Raw genomic sequence first — 17579 nt, forward strand, 5'->3', positions numbered from 1 at the left:
AAGTAACCATCAATCTATCTGCTAACCCTTCCTGGAGACAGCTGTAGAAATTAACCATTTTAGAAATTCACCCCGATCCCCGTCTGAAAAGTGTTCTGTCTCAAACAAATGGAGATTGATCTGAGATAATTCCTTGTGCTTTTTCTGCAAAGTAACTCATTTTCAGAAATCCCTCTGACATTTGTGCAACGATCTGCTTTTTCTGTCTCATCTTGTCTGAAGATTTTAAGGCTGTGATTGTAAGCTTTAATTACCTGTAGAAACGGGGATGAAAAGAAGTCAGTTTGACCTTTGACATTTCAATTCTTGGTATGGCCATGCAACTTTGCAGAAGAAAATAGTTTGGGCAGCTTTGACTATTGATCTGATGTATTTATGAGATCTCCACAAACCACTAAATTTGTAAATGAGGTCAATAGCTTTCTCTGAAGTTTTGTCTTTAACATACACGTGATCTGTACCTTTTAAAAGATCCCCAAACATCCAAATTCTTGGACTGAACAATTTGAGACTGACTCTCTCCAGTACATCACAGTGAGAGATGAGGGTGAAAGTGGGCAAGCATAGGTGAATTAACATCTTAAAGCATGGCAAATGCGATTGGAATTTTTGGTTCAAATGACAGAAACAGCACTTGTGATGTTCTGACGTTTGCACCAGAGGACGAGCACGGCCACTTAATTTGACAAACACAAAGCTGCAAGTCTCTGAGTGACACTAAATTGCTTGTTATTGTCAAGTAAATGGATTTCTATTACACCCTGTCCTAATACAACGTGCTTTGCCATCCTATCTTTATCCCACAATAATAAAACACGTCCCCATTACATCCATTCTATTGTCTTTCCAAAATGGCTGTGCTCCCAGGGCTTAAGCGCCACCTGCACCCTCACAAACAAAAAAGTGTGCCACTTACTGCTCCCATTGGTAGCCATCCAGTGTGTATTTTATCCCTAACCCCAGTGGGTGCCAATACTCCTGCTGTACCTCTCATTGCTTCTCTTTAGCAAAGCCCATCAAAATCCATGGCTCTAAGGAGCAGATTCCTGCCAAAGCTGCAACATTGCAGCAGCCTCAATGATAACTATAGTGTTTTGTCAGCGTCGTGCCTTTTCTGCCAGCGTGGGCCTACTGCTAATTTCAGGGGTCTGATTACAGTGCAGGCTCGAACCTGGCACTAATAACAAGCTTGGTGGCGGCCCGCTACTGGCAGAGTGGAAATAAAGCGATAGAAAGGACAGAGAGAGGACAGGAGGAACACAGGGTACAGCGGAGGAGAGGGGAAAATAGCATTTAAAAAGGGAGGGTATAATGTTAAGAGGAAAGAGCAACGAGACATTAAGACAGGGAGTGCGACACAAGAGCACGTAAGAGAGTACTTTAGTGATTGAACGAGTGAACAGATTACAAGAGAAGATCAAAACCAGAGGGAGAAAGTAGTAGTATAAGTAGTTTAATGATGGTTTATGGAGGGTTAAGGCCATCAGAAGCACCATAATTGGCCTTAGCAAAACAGCAGGCAGTCACAAGGAAAAAAATAAAGTAAAAAATAATAGTAATGATTATGCTAATGATAGTATTGCTGGTAATAACTACATGCTGGCCACCAGAGCAGACTTCCTCTCTTATCCCATCACATCTGGAAGGAATTTCCTTTTCATTCCTCTGTTGGCTGTGATTCTGAGAGCCCAATGTGATTATTACTAATGGCAAAGCCTGATTTATGTCAGCATTTTCATGCAGTCACTGAATCTGAAGGAGACAGGTGTGTAGTGTTTAATCAGCGGATGGCATCCTTAGCTCTAGCCTTGCTACGTTATGTATTTGTGCTTCTGTAACACAACCGGTGTCACTGTGATTTATGGTGTGATCAGTTTAATCAGTGCAAAAGTAAAAATGACTCATTTAATTAACTCCAGCTTCCACCAAGATCCATTCAACATGGTTTGATTTACAGTTCCATTATTGTATGCTTAAAGCAGAGTTTACAGTTCTTTTGAAAATCGACAAATTTGCTATTTTCTGATGCTATATTTTTCTGACAATCTTCTGATTGGTAGAAACATTGAGAGCTGAGAGAACCAACCCTGGGAATCTATGTTTTAAACAAGCTGCCAGGTACTGATGAAGGTGACCTTAAAGCTTAAACAGCAGGTTATCAGCACTTTTATTATCTTAAACTCACAATATTTGGTTTTGTCCCGAGTGACACATGAATAGCTTTGAAAATCAGAAAGCAATCTTTTAAATTCATCCTTCTTTCTTACACGTGCTATTTCTGATTTGCAACATATTTTGTATAGCAGTGAAAGCAGTCACTGTCGAGTGAGTGTAGACGAACCACACAGCTAGCTAACATCTGGTCGGTTTATTTACTTTTGTATTTATTGCAACATCCTCGTTAAAAGCTCCCACATATGTCTTATAGACAGAATTGAGAAGGGCAGACGGCTAGAGAATTAAAAGAAGTGTTTTACTGTGGGATGGAAGGGTCAGCCAAGGAGTAAGCAACAGTCTAACATTCATCAATATTCATATGTGTGTGTTTGAATGAATTCAAGGATGTTTGCACTTAGAAGGTACATACAGCAGGTATGGTATACGCTGTGAGTGAGAAAGAGGAAGAGAGCGTGCGTGTTAGGAGGTCAGCGCAAGCCAGGTGACAGGTTCTGATTCTCACTCTGCTCTCAATAAATTCAGCCCCTACAGAGGGCTTGGACGGGCCACTTGGCTGAGATTATGGAGTTGTCAGTGCTGACGGAGGAAGAGAGAGGCAAAGGAGGGAAGGAGGAAGAGCGGTAGAAAGGTGAGGGAATGAGAAAGCTTTTAACTTTAAGAAAATACGGGCAGCTGAATTGGTGCTTTTGTGCGAAGCCTCGTTTGACTCTTTCGATTTGAATGGCAGGTTTTCATCGGGGTAAGTGAATTGGCTACCGTTGTGTGAAGCCGTCATGTTCAATTCAAATCAAGTCTTATCTGGCACTCAGGAGGAAAGCCACAAAAGAAGTTTTTATTTCTCTCACAGATTATGCCCCTTATGGTTTGTTTTTTTTTTTTAAAGGATGGGAGTTACATCACATGGGAGCATTTTGTTACCACCAAGTACAACTTTGGAGCTTGGGGTGTGTTTTGTTGCAAACAGGAGGAAGCTGTAACCAGCAAGTCCCTGACATCTGCAGGATGCTGACACCTCCAAATGTCGGCTTTCGGGCGCTTACTTCCTACTTCACTGCTGCTGACATCACAGTGCTGTTCTCCAGTTAATTACTGACATATTGTGCTTCGACTTTCAAGAGGTTCTTACAGGCACTTTAGCTACGGTCACAGCTTTGAACACCAAATAAGGTGGCTTGTTTACAACCTAGACTTTGACAGATGCCCGTGTCCTCCCACTATTCCCATTGCACAGTTCACCTTAGCTCAGTTTCACTCGGTAGTGAAAAGAAAATTCCCCTTAAAACATGTCCATTTAGCACCTCACTCATAAAACTGAACTGGCTATTATGACATTTTAGTTCCAAGAAAATGGTGTAAGTTCCCTCCTGAGGGCAGGACAAAATGACCCATTCGTTGTTGAGGTGCAGGCACTTAGTTTCCCTCCACTGCTCCACTCTGATATTCACATAACCTGCCCCTTAATGGCTCAGACCATCTCCGACCCAGCTTCTTCATTATCTTTCTTTTGTTCTAGATGGATGATTTGGGATCGGTGGGGTTACATTTCCGGCAGTCAAGCAGGCAGGCGGTGAGCACATAATGGCTTCAGATATTATCGAAATTAAAAGGAGAGGCCGCGTTTAAATTGGCCCCGCAGGAGTGACTGATAACAACACGGGGTGATAAAAAAAAAAAAGAAAGAAAAAAAGTGTCCAGTTAAGAAAAGGAAGATGTCAGAGAGGGAGACAGAGAGAAAAAGCTCAGACACTTTCTGGTTTAGAGAGACAAGAGACATTTGGGGAACTGTGTGTGCGTACGTTTGTGTGTTTGCGCACGTTCTACAGTCGGCTAGGGAACGTGCACCACGTCTACTGTCCTAATGTTGAATCAGAGCAGAGTGGTAAATACACTCCCTTTCCCAGAGAGAGACGCAGAAGTGCTGCAGAACTCATCTTGTGTGGCCACTCTAGTGGAACATGGAGTTTTCATTCTTCTTTACTCCCCCCCCCCCTCCCACACACACACACACACACACACACACGCACACACACACACTTCTTTTTTCTTCTTGATGGAGTGCAACAAATAATGCAGAAAAAAGTGGAGAGCATGCGCGTGTGGGTGAGGTGACTGGGGTTCGAGAGTGTGGTCGATGGGAGATTGATTTTATGTATGTGTGAGAGCGCACGTGTGTGTTCTCGAGAGCTGGCTATCAGCACGGCCCCTACCTTCTGCTCAGTCAGTCCACTCTGCTCTCTCTCTCTCGCTCTCTGCACTTTAGAGAAGGTTTTTATCTCTCCAGCACCGAAACACTCTCGAGTCTTCACAGTGAATGGAGAAAAAGCATCAGTGCTCCACACCTGCTTCTCTGTCTGCTCTTATATACTGCAGGCAGGCAGTCAGACCCAGTGTGAGAGGGATGTGAACTGCTCCTTAAACATAAAGCAGTACACTCCTACTTGTTGTATTTAGTTGTAGCATATTAAACAAATATATCAGAGCTGGTTCGAATACATTTTGCAGCAAACAAATGAAGTCCTCTGTTCCTGGGAAGAGGCACAAATGATTAACTGAAAATGAGTTGGTGTACACCCACCTCTACCTGACGTATTTGTACGTTACCAAACAAAAGCAGGCGCAGCAGATTTATATAACAAAACAAATGTCAAAGTGTCTGATGAGAGTTGTCGTTATGAGCGTTTTCATGCACGGGTTTACTTTGGCGCACTTTGTGTCTCATGTCTAATGACGCTTTATTGTGTGGTTGTGAGCGTGCCTGCACGCAAACAGGCAAACATGCATGAAACGGACCAATCAGGAAGAAGAAAGGGAATATCTATTGAAAGAAGTGTTAATCTTTCCTATAAAATAGGATAATTTTTTCACAAACGGTACAGTACTGTGCAAAACCCTTGAGCCATCCATTATATTTTTTTACATTTGGCTTTCAGGTGCCAGACTTTCTTGCCATCTTGAGCAAAAGTTCTTCAGGCATTCTGAAGGTGCCAACTTTACATTGTGTCTTTATTAACTTTGTTACTGGCAGCATGTCACACATCATTTGATTCCCATTTCTTCTGTAGAGTCTACAAAAAATACCAAAGACAGTATTTTGTTAGTAAAGCTGACATCCATCATGAACAACCCATATCACCCACTGCCTGAGTATGTGAGTGGGCTGAGCAGCTTCTTTAGTGAGAGACAGAAACACCCTCGCAGCAGGAAGGAGCGCTTTCACAGATCATTCATCCCAAAGGCAGTTAGACTCTATAACTCCTCAATCATGATGTCATAAGTCACTGGACACTGTGAACATCCACGGTCACCACTTCATGCATAATGGACCTTCCATGTGTATGGACATGTGCAGGTATATATGTATGTATATGTATACATATGTATATTTAGTGTGTACATGTGTGTGTGTACATGTCTATAAATAGGAATAGTAGTGGTACAATAGTTATGTCAAGCTATATAGTTTATGTCTTCCATATTTCCAACCATATCCATAATCACATACTGTGTATGCTACCATTGTATATAGTGTATTATCTTACTTTTTGTCATTGATTGTACTTATTTGTATTTTTGTATTTCCTTCTGATATCTGTACCTGAGCTGAGGTGACGCAAAAATTTCCCCGTTGTGGGATCAATAAAGTCTTATCTTATCTTATCTTAAAATAACAAAGAGCTACTAGGCAAAAAGTTTGGTCTGTCTTGGCATGGGGTCCAGTGTGTTCATAAAAATTTGAAGAAACTGGACAAGTGGGAGCAAAAGATGAAGTGACATGCATAAAATGTTACCGACAGCAGGTGAACAGTATCTGAAAGCCATGTCCTGAAGAAACAGGAAAGAAATCCAGCAAAGGCCTGACACAGGACCCGAGACTTTCAGCGGATCTATCTACCGAAGTCTCATCAAAGTGGTCTCGGTGGAGCGGTGGCTATCAAGGAGCCATTCTAAGAAAGGGAAGCACAGAGGAAATGCTGACATAAGCAAAATTTCACAAGAATTGGACTGAAAATAAATATTGACAGGTCTTATGAAGTGATGAATGCCATTTGAAATTTCGTATTTTAGTTTAAATCACCGTCACTAGGTGCAGGGGAGGTCAGGAGAGCGGTACAACAGTGAGTGACTACATTATCTCATGTGATGCTACTCAGCCAGTCAAATCGTTTATTCAGCGCGTGTGTGAAAACAGAAAACTCCCGAGAGGAGAGGAGATGCAGAAGTGGGGTTAAAGCTGAGCGGGTTTACATGTTAAATGTAGTTATGGGAAAAGGAGAAAAGGGGAAGCTTAAAATACACCTTTGAGTTATTTTTTAATTAAGCACTTTTGCTTTTTCAAAAATCTCTTGTTTATTTTGGAATGCAAACCTTATTTTACTCAAAAAGAGAAAAGAACATTTATCATTTACTATTAGAGTACCCTCCAGGTCATTGTGAAACTTCATAATAAACACTGTTGGATGGCAACAACCAAAGAAGAGCTTTGAATGTGTTTCAAGAACCTGGAGAACTTTTCTTCGAGACTACCTACAGACATTACAAAAGCTTGTCCAGGAGAGACTGCGTTGAAGAATAAAGATGTTTTTAGAACTGTACAAACTCTCTTCTTGCCTTATATACTACATATGTACATTTTTCAGTAAATCAATGCACCTGCTAAAATCTAATTTGCTGCTAAAATCTAAAGAAATAAGGATCAAGACATCTGCACAATACTGCGTATGTGTAAGAAAATCTTTCAGTATGCTTCTTTATGTTGTTTGGGATCATGCAAGAAATCAGAAAAAACATTGTTATTTGAACCTGACATGCAGGCCAACACATTGTTTCCCTTCCTCTTCACATCTCCCTTTTGCTCCTAAACCATTGTTTAGAGAGGGAATCAAAGAAAGTGACCTAAGCTCATTACTCCATCTGTACGTTTGGTCTTTTGTCTTTTGTTGGTCTGGCCGATTGTTAAGGTGTCTGGGCTGGGCCAGGTAAAGCCCTGATTTATCTTCCCTCGTTGGGGCCAAAGCTGGCTAGGAGAGGAGGTTTGTGAAAATCCTCTGCAAGCAAAAAAAAATCCTAATTTTGGGCCAGAGCTGGAGAGTGAGGAGATGAAGGCCAGCCTGCTTTACTCCTCCTTCACCCCCAATTTTTTTTCTTCTCATTTTGCTCATGCTCAGACGATTTCCTTTGTTACCCCGGTGACATGCCCGGTCAGTCTTTGTAACAATGGGCTGGTGTAATAGCCGTAGATGGTGAAGATGACTTCTGGCTTTGCCGAAGCAGATAACAGAATTCTGCAGTCAAACTGACTGAAGCCATCTTTACCTCTACGCTGTTTCTCCAGTGCTCATTGCTTCCCTGTTTTGGATCCCTGTCCTTTCATCTCACCAGTATTCCTCCCGTCTTTCTTTCTGTCTTTAATCCTTATTGTCCTTGTTACTTTTTTTAAATATTCCTTTTCTTTTTCCTTCTGTCCTTTATTCTTTTCATGCATTTTGCCTTCTTCTACATCACTCCATAGTTCCTCAAGCCTCTCTTTTTTTCACTTCTCCTTCATTTGCTCACTGTTAACTCAACCACAGAGGACTTAGTCACGCACCCCTTACTTCTTCTCCTTCGCCTTCACTCATTTTCTGGGTGTTCCCTCGTCTCCTTCCTTTTTCACTCAGAGGCTTCACGACAAAAATCTTTTCATTTTTTCCCCTCTTTTTTCCGTTTCTTGCTGATATTCTCATCAGTAGTAACAAGTCTGCACAGAGACACAAATGTGGAAAGTAATCAAATTTCTCCAGGGTTATCAGTGAACACATTTATGCACACACACTAACAGACACACACGGGGCGAGAGGTCATTGTAAATAACTCAGCTTTCGTGCTTTCATTTCCCTGGGGCATTGACTCTTGCTTGGCATTCATAACCATAACATGCACAACCTGACGGACTGTGTGTGTGTGTGTGTGTTTACTGATAGTACATAAACACGCACACAAAGGCATATTTAGTGAAATATACACACACTGCAGGCATTTTGCAAACTGATAGACTGAAAAATATACATTCTTGTTATCAGCACACACACACACACACACACACACACACACACATAAAGACATGATAATGGGCTGTGCTTGGAATTTCTCTATCCATCTTTACTTGCTGTTCCACTTGTCTGCAACCACTGATACTTGTAAGACAAATCCCGTCTTCTGCTTCATCTCTCGCTCGCTCTTTCTCCAGTGCTCACCTCTTTGAAATCTGCAGGCAAAACACCGATTATGTACACACATCCATATCCACATACACCTGCTTAATCCCAGACAAGGGGTTGTGTTTTGAGACTTTTTAATGTATTTATGCATTTGGCTTCTCCTGAATAATACATTGTTATTTGTTATTTTCACTGTGTATGCTTGGAGAGAGATGGAATGGAGTGAAAATAATAAAAGCGGAGCGGTGCTGAAAAATATGAGGATAACTACCAGCTCAGCCGACAATAGCGGATATTTTATTTCATTTCGTGCGGAACAAGAATGACGACAAGTGACAGGAGACGGATTTCTAAAGAATATTTGTTTCTCTCTGCATTGGCTTTGATTCTGTGGCATACTACAACAACAACAACAACAAAAAGATCGCTTATTCACAATCATCATTAAAGGATTGCAGCGTGGATTGAATAGGATAACTGCTTTATTTAATCCATGTTTCAGATTATTACTCGTTTTATGTTAATGTATGTACAGGAACACATAATCAGAAATACAATATGGATAATCTTGTTATTTCTTTCTACCACCTAGTCAGAGTTTTAAACAAGGAGTCATTTTTAAGGTGGCGTTGAGCAATAGGTCCCCAGGCTTTTCTTTGGCTGCTGTTTCAGTTCTTGTACTTGACCATTTTACTTGACCAGAAATGCTTTTTAATTGTTGAATCACTTATAACAGACCTATGAATCACTGAACCATGAAAAAGACACCTAACTACTGGGATGAACCAGTGTTGTGTCGACACATAGCAGACCAATTAGAAAAGTATCTATTTTAAAGTATCTATTCTTTAGGCACTTCAAAATCACCTAATTTGTTCCAGTATCTTTAGTTAAATCTATGAGAAATGTCAGAGATGACACAGTTTGTAAGGAATAAATCATTATTTTTGCACGAGCTAGGTAATTCCCAAAGAGCTATTAGCCAAAAACCTGGCATATCTCGGCACGGTGTGCAGGCTGTCCTTAAAACATTTAAAGAAACTGGACAAGTGGAGGACAAAAGAACAAGTGACCTGTCTGAAAAAACTGCAGCATTTGGAACAGTATCTGAAAGTCCTTGAAAAGCCCTGGAGAACTGTTCCTGAAGGCTACTTGAAGAAATGACAAGAAGGCTTACCTGAAAGAGTTGAAGAAAAAAGATGAGCATAGCAAATATTGACTTTGGAGCTCATTAAAATTGTAAAATTGCCTGTTTGCCTTACACTGTATTTCCATGTATGCATGTGTGCACATGTTTGCACGTGGTTCAGTATATTGCTTCTCCTAGCCAGATATAAAGAAATGAGGGGTAGCTCAAGACATGTGCACAATACTGTAGAAAACGCCAATCTTGTGCATGTATATCTACACTGTATTCCCTGTTTACACACAGCACCTTTATACAAGGTTCCTTCATTACTGTTCATCCACTCCTGCCTTGCTGCTTATTTAAGGTCTGTCCATTGACTACATCCACTCCCCAGAGTAATGCTGTGTTCACATTGTTGCAGTGGAGGGCAAATTAGATACTCCTTGCCTTCACTGGGTGATTGATTGTAAATCAAAGCACCACTGATGTAAAATGAGCAATCAGGGTTGTAACTTTTCAAAGTTTTACCTTTTTTCTCAACAAGGTGCCGGCCACTTAGACGCAGTCTTGTTCAGGAATCAACCGGCATTGTGTCGCCTCAAAGTCGAGATGATGTAGCACAGTGGTTATCGATCAAGGTCGTCAGGAACCAGAGTCCTACTGGTCTTCATGTTAGCGACCTAATCAGACACTGTTAGGCCTGGGTTAGAATGTGAATGTGCTCAACTGAGTGGGAGGAAAGAAATCCAGCAGTCTATTGTCCTCAGGATTTTAAGTGCTCAATATTCAGTGTTCATAAAGGATCTGGGGCATATACACTATACGTTGTCTTAATCTTGCCAAAAATGTTGTATATGCGAAATTTGCATGCACTACTCTATCATCCATTGGTAATCAATTTGCGGATCAATATTAGTGAATAGCAGAAATACAGAGTTGGAAATGGACAAGTAGGCAGTAAAGGGCGCTTCGTGACTTTTTAGTGGAGGAAAGACATCAAATGATTTCTGCGTTTAGAAATTTATGATGAGACTACACGTACATCTTAATCGGTAAAACAGCCACAAGTGACAATTACAAGTTAGTAATGTGCAAATTTCCATCCATTTCATGAGATTCTCGTATCATATCATAGGAATCATAGGAATCATAGGAAATGCCGAGAACATGGCTCAGCCAGAGGACTCGGTGACCTTGTCGATGAGTTGGAAGTGTGCAGCTTGTTGCCTGCAGCTGTTAATCCCACTGTTCATGGTTCAAAAAGATTTATATGACAGCGCCACTTGGTGACATATCATCATAAAAGCCACGATGCTTCATAATAAAAGTAGTCCAGTTCTTTTTAGTGCTATGCCCCATAAATAGGATGTACAAGACGGCCGTCAGTTAATTGCAAAGAGCAGTCAAGAGAAGCCAACAAAAACAGTAATAATGAATCTATTCATCATTTACTCTAAGCCCCTCGTGGCAGTGGCATGTGCCAATGGCAGACTCTACCAGTAACTTCTATTATGAGTAGATAACCACAGAACAGAAGAAGGAAATGCATAAAACAGCTATTGTGAAAACACAGTTGGTTTCCATGAACACCTAATGGACTGTAACTTTAAAATGATCCATCAGAAAAACAAAAGGCAACAAGGAAAATAACAATTAGTTGCAAAGTTTAAAACTGTTATTTTTATTCTGTTGTTTTAGCTGCTAAAAGTGGCATTTTTTAAAATGATTTTCCCGTTTCTGCCTGAAACCTTGCAATTAAGCTGTAAGTGTTTTCTAGTGGCACTAGAGCTCCTGTAACTCTGTGACTGCATGATTTCGTGTAGAAAATATTTCACACTGAATTGCTTATACGTCAAGGAAATAATAGTGTTCTCTGTGTTTCCTTGGTTGCCCATTTTTGAACACTTCCTCCCCGTTCTGTTTCCTGACTCGGAATCAAGTTTTCTTTGGGGTTTTTTCAGCAATAACACAAGCAAATTAAAATGCTGCTTTTTAGTGAACCAAATAGTTCAGTTTTATCTCATTCGCCAGGACCACTTGACCGCTGACGCTAACCCATATGACTTTTCGCTGGCAAATGCTGCCTTTTTTTTGTTTTTATCGTTTTCCTCATTCACCTTAACTTCATTCCAGCTTTGTGAAAATTGTAAGGACAGGCCAATATACCTTCATTCCGTAGGTGTGTAAATGTGTTTGTGTTCTATGGCTTTCAATTTTCCTCACAATTAGAATAAATGGCTCACGTAGACACACACACACACACACACACACACACACACAGACAGTCCCTGCCTGCAGCAATAATGCTTGCCAGAAAAGAGAGAGAATAAATCCAAGTTATTTCCATCTACTGTTTGTTCTAAATAAATGTCAGTTCTTCTGCTCCACTTTCACACGCACTCTCTCTTCTTCCTGCAGCCTTATTAAAATTTAAATTGTTGTCATGTTAAATAGGGTCCTATATTGGAAGGCTGAAATGGGCATGTCGCCTTGAGCAGGCTTATCTGATTGTGTGTTCATAAAGGTGCTTTCTTAGTATTAAAGTAGACTCGTTGTTATTTTTCCTAATTAAGCCAAAATCCTCAGTGCAAAGAAGTCAGTGCCGTGGTGTGTCTTCATTCCCCCCCCCCCCCCCCCCCCCGTTCTTTAGCTTTAATATAGATATCACATACAATAGATAGTAATTGACTGATTGTCTCAGTCAGTTATTGGAAATAAAAAGTCAAAGCTTAACGTGCTGGGTTTTAAATATTGTGGCTTATGTCTATTCGTAGGCAGGTTATGAGCTGTGAATTTGCTTAATATTAACAGTTTTTGGATCTGCTTTCAGGAGTTAATAAGAATAAAGCAAAGTGAGCTCAAATTTTTATTGTTAGTCACCACACAGCTTCAGCACCCAGCCTGGGAACTGCTGACTTTAAACTGCTTTCATGATATGGCTTTAGATTTATTTGCCCCTTTATCAGCCAGTGACAGAGAACTCTTACATTGATGTTTATTTAAGTGAGACTATTGAAAAAAGAGATAATGCAGCATGCACTATCGCACTCACGCTTATCCTGCATTCAGGTGAAGAGTGTGCTGACACTGTATGTCTTCACGCAGATGTGCCTGTGTTTGTACTGAAGACCAAACACCCGCTGTAAGGGACTTTTCAGCAGCTCTGAACTGCATTTCGCCCCCAGCAGCTACCGGTCATTAGCAAGTTTTTTGATAGCAAAGGCCAAGCATGATTAGCCAATGCTTCACTGAACATCAGTACTGATTTTGGCTCCCCACCACCACCAGCTCCAGTTAATCAGGAGCTAATGAAAGGAAATTTGTGGCATATGCGCCACTTAGCTCACATGAGTCTTTGTACCTTTTGTGTGAATGTGTGCGTGAATGGGTGGATGACTGGATATGTAAAGCGCTTTGGGGTCCTTAGGGACTAGTAAGGCGCTATATAAATACAGGCCATTTACCATTTACCTCTTTCTGGGGCCAGAGGGGATATTCTGAAAGCAAAACTCAGTTTCAGGACACAATTCAGTCCCCAAGTCTCCAAATACTGACAGAACCCAACTGGCTGTAATGTAATTAGCATTTAAATAATCGAATTACATTTTATTTGTCGTATTTGATTATATTTAATTCACAGTGCCTATTAGCTCAACTTCCATCATTTTCTTAGCTACCTTATTCACAAGGGGTCGCCACAGCAGCTAGCTCCGTGGTAGACTTTCACACAGGATGCTCTTCCTGACGTAGCCCCCAGGAGATTTTTGTCTCCTATTGAAACTGACTTTTTGTCTGTTATTCAGATGTGTACACCGCCACATTTTGGAGCTACAACATGAACTTTGTTAATGTGACTTGTTTTTTCACATTCTTTGAATTTTTGTATTTAAAAAACAGCGTTGGATTATAATTTTCTTACTTACTTTCTAAAATGCAAAATATTAAATACGATCACAACCTTTGTCATTCGTAAAACGTGTGTGGTGAGGGATTTTTACAGTGAGCCGAGCATCACCCTGCATGCTTCTATCTGTGCTAACATGGAGATCGTCATGAACTCTGCAAATCGCTTCACTCGTAGTGTCACAGGTTTGCTATTCTAATATGAAGGCATACAAATTACAACCTTACCACATAGAACAACACAGCATGATAGAGCGTGCAGGGTATCTGTAATTGACTGACTGCGCACTCATAACCTTCCTGACACTCACAGTCACGATCCTACACTATTAATAGGAAACCAGAGACTGCAGTAGAAACGAGTAGAGTCAAATTATACTTTAGTAGTTAAAAACAATCAGTTTTACTAACTCACAAAGGAAGAAAATCTCACAGAAACTCAAAAATATTGAATGTAGTGCAATTAGAAGAAATTCATTTAGGACTACCCTACTTAATCTTTTAATTTAAGCATTTATGTGCGCAGTATGCTGAGTCTAACCAGGTTTTTTTGTTGTTGTTTTTTTTGGTGCTTTTGATCCTGAGGTGCCTGGTGTAGAGCTGAACACTTAAAAACCACATGAATACATTATTGATTATGTGGGCTCGTGGCCTTAAAGAGGTAAACAGAGAAGCAGTTAATAGTGCCTCCGGCTACACTCCCCAACTTATTTTGGCACCAAGATCTTCTTTGTTGCTTTCAAAAGGCCTTAATCCAAGAGAAACAACTCCTGGTACAAGCACTGACAGCTTGCCAATAGGTAATACAGGCTTTTTCCCATAGGCTATTAAGGGGACAGAGAGGCCCTGAGGTTAAAGAAACTGCCCATCAGCCAGTGTTTGTCTTTTCTTTTTACCTTTTATCTCTTTCAGCTTGTTTATGTGGATTACAGGGCTAAAGTAAAGTGAGTTGTCACAACGTCTTGATGATTTGACACATGATGTGCAGCCATTCGTGGACTCCTTTAGCAGTGCGCTTAGGGCACCTTCAACATTATTATGAGTGGATAATATATATAATCGCTGTGTTTACAGCTTGTTGCGTTGCACTGAATAGCCAAAGGCATTTGTTTGCATTCTGAAAAGTCCTCCGCATCGTGTTATGAAGCACAATCAGCCTTTTTGGACACTAGATTGGCTGCAGGGCTGCCGTTCTGTATCTCACCTCTGATCTCCCAGTCGAGTAACGGGAGCTTTTCCCTCTCCCAAGCACATTTTGTTAGTTTGGAAAAAGCATTTCGATGCTTCCAATTATGATGCACACGATAAGTTGGTGGAAGGATTTAATGTGCCTCTGGGTTTTCATCAAATGGTGCTATTTAAATGAGCGTGTTAATATTTGTTGATATTTAACTGAAGAATTTAAGTGTTTTTTGTTGTTGTTGTTGCTGCTGTTAAATTGTGTGCTGTCCTTTTAAAAGACCTGTGCATCTCTGTGTGTGTTTGTCATAAATGCCATACCCGGGCGATTTAATCCCATCCCACCTTCTTTCTGTCACTCAGCAGAATAAATGGGGCCTGTGTTGTCATTTCAGCACCCCACCTGTGCTTTACTGCATTTTCCAAACGTAAGATATCTGCCAGCAGTAAATGACAGCTATGGTTCCAAAAATCAAGCATTGTGACATTTTTGTAGCTGCGTATCGCGACAGCTGACGGGGATCTTTCTAAATCAAACTAACCTAAATTAAACTAAACTAAGCTACACTGTCATAAGACCTTTGGTTAAAAATCTGCTTAGACATACTGTACTCACAAGCTCCACTTCTTGATTGTGTGTGTGGCCGACGACTGGAGCATGATGAGGGCTTTTTGTGGTTCGTTTTCCATTCTCAAGGGTAAAACAGCAAAGCGTGTAAAAGAGAGCAACAGCTGCAGTTCAGTGGAGCGCTTTGAAGAACTACATCAAACACAAAGAATCATCTTCCAGCCATTGGCCTCACAGCAGAGGGAACGAAGTGTGTGTGTGTGTGTCTGGAAAGCGTGTTGGAGAGGTGTGTAGGACTGTTAATCCTTTGGCCTTGCCTCAGTCCCTGCCTCCTGCTCCTCACCACTTGCTTTGGGTATCTGGCTGCAGATTCTCATCCATATTTAGTTCTTGGATTTCAGTTTTTGTCGATCTTGTCTGTTGATTTTCTGACCATTCCACGCCGCTGCTTTCTTTCTCCCATTCTGACCCTTTCCCTTATCTCCCTTCTACACACTTCTCTTTTACTAGTTCCTCACCACCTCTTCATCTGCTGTCTGTTTTTTGGGTTTTTTGTTCAACTTCCTTTCTTTCCCTGCCTGCTTTGTCTTTGTTCAAACACCAAGTGCCCATTGTTGTGCTCCTTCTGAATTTCACATGCCCAGTTTGTCTTTTAGTACTGTGGGTTTTTTTTTAAGTATAGTTATAATAGTTTATAATATAATAGTTTTTACTACATACTTACAAAGATACTTATGCACTTGAATTACTACATTACTCTTGTATACCAGCTTGGTTGGCCCGGCATCGTTAATCCATGATAAGCAGCAGTGAAACTGGCTAAATTTCAAGGAAATTATACACACAACTTTATTTTATTTTAGTATTTCAGGATTTTGGTTGAGATACCTAATTGTTTTTTGTCATGACTGAGATTAAAAAATCAGTATCAGTCATCTTGTTTCCCCACTGACTGTCTTTTTTACCATTTAAAGGCACGACATTAAAGTGACATACTTCCCATTTAAACATTTTATGTTTGAGGTATAAGCAATTTATTTTGATGTACTCCACAGAGTTGGGTTATATTTCAAACATCAAAATGTTAGTTGGTGCAGTTTTATGGATGAAAGTGGGGGTCACGGTGTGTAAAGCTTGTCTCAGTATAAGACTGGAAAGTAGGAACTGTAGCTTTGCCCAAAGAAGTAAAAAAAACCCGAAATGTTGAACTACATTACATTTGTTTTCTGTTCCTGCATTTTTCTTTGTCAGACTTTCTCCATAGTATTTTAACTCAGTCCCCTTGTAACTTGTTTTTGTCTCACTGTCGCTCCCTCTCTGCTTCTTCTTCTCCTGCTGTTGATGGGTGTACGAGGGTTCTTGATTAGAACACACACTGCCGAGCTCCCCCTCCATCGCATCATTGCATTTGATTAGCTTCAGCCCCATACCTCCCTTATCACTACCAGCACAACAGGAAGCACAGTACACACACACACATACAGGTACACATACAGGTACACATGCATACATATCACAAACTCACTTGCAGACTTATCTGAACTCCATGGTTGCCTCCAAACGTGCACTGGCATATATGACTCTCCCCACACTTGCGCACGCATCTGGTGTGCGTCTGGTTTCGTGGCAGCAGGGTATCAAGTAAAGCCAGCACGGCACTGACAGCTCTGCGTCCCTAATGAAGCATTAATAAACTACAGCACAAAACAGTGGATCAGAGAAGTGGAGCTCCCCACCTGCCTGGAAAGTCTGCTGACTGCCAGAGGGAGAGATGAGGAGGGAGAGGATCACTGTAATCCCCATTCTCCAAAACCCCTCTGCCCCACTTTTCTGGAAGACATCTCAGACAGACAGACATACAAACACCTGCTGAACTACTCCGAACTGCCCTATTGGTAGTTCTCACTACACTACGTGTCTGTGTAACTGCACTTTTCCACGATAACATGCAAAAACACACGTGCACGGGCTCAGAAGGTGAAAACAATACCACTTAAGCTATAGCTTAGCTTTAGCTCTGTAAGAGACTTCACATATTATAGTTAAGCTGCTACAAAGTGCCACCCAACACGTCAGCAGCTTCTAAACTTAACTACAGCCAGGAGTGCAAAAGGATTTGCTTCACAGTTGTTGTTATTCTCGACATTATGCTTTACTGCAGTTTGATAGAAAGTTAATTTCCATGCATGCAGAACAATAAAAAGGGAAAAAAAGCTTCCAGTTCTCAGAAATGTACACTTCTCAACATGCTCAATTTCAGCTCAGAACGAGTAGAGAAAGATGGCAAATTTGCATTTTTTTTTCTGCTGCATAGTTTTCAGTTTGAGAAACACACACCTTAAATGTGGGCAGTGCTAATCAATTATTTGCAAGCACCTGGCTAACTTCTGCATATCCAGCACAGCGTAGCACATCACAATTAGAC

At 40.9% G+C, this 17579-nt stretch overlaps 1 protein-coding gene and 2 long non-coding RNA genes across 12 annotated transcripts in view; 2 read left to right on the forward strand and 1 right to left on the reverse strand.

Annotated features, from left to right (window-relative positions):
* Window positions 1-17579, forward strand: part of agrn (agrin) — a 257822-nt gene that overhangs the window by 143855 nt on the left and 96388 nt on the right. The window lies entirely within an intron of this gene.
* Window positions 5-15881, forward strand: LOC146494991 (uncharacterized). Its single transcript, XR_014871682.1, has 2 exons — window positions 5-5372; window positions 5414-15881. It is a non-coding gene; the product is annotated as an uncharacterized LOC146494991 (long non-coding RNA).
* LOC146494992 (uncharacterized) lies at window positions 4183-17132 on the reverse strand. Of its 2 annotated transcripts, XR_014871680.1 has the most exons (3): window positions 12976-17132; window positions 7766-12865; window positions 4183-6122 (listed from the first exon to the last, which is right to left on the reverse strand). It is a non-coding gene; the product is annotated as an uncharacterized LOC146494992 (long non-coding RNA). The 2 variants fall into 2 exon arrangements; XR_014871679.1 differs by having other exon boundaries at window positions 4183-12865.

This window comes from Neolamprologus multifasciatus, chromosome 20 (assembly GCF_963576455.1).
Source record: "Neolamprologus multifasciatus chromosome 20, fNeoMul1.2, whole genome shotgun sequence".
Lineage (NCBI taxonomy): Eukaryota > Metazoa > Chordata > Actinopteri > Cichliformes > Cichlidae > Neolamprologus > Neolamprologus multifasciatus.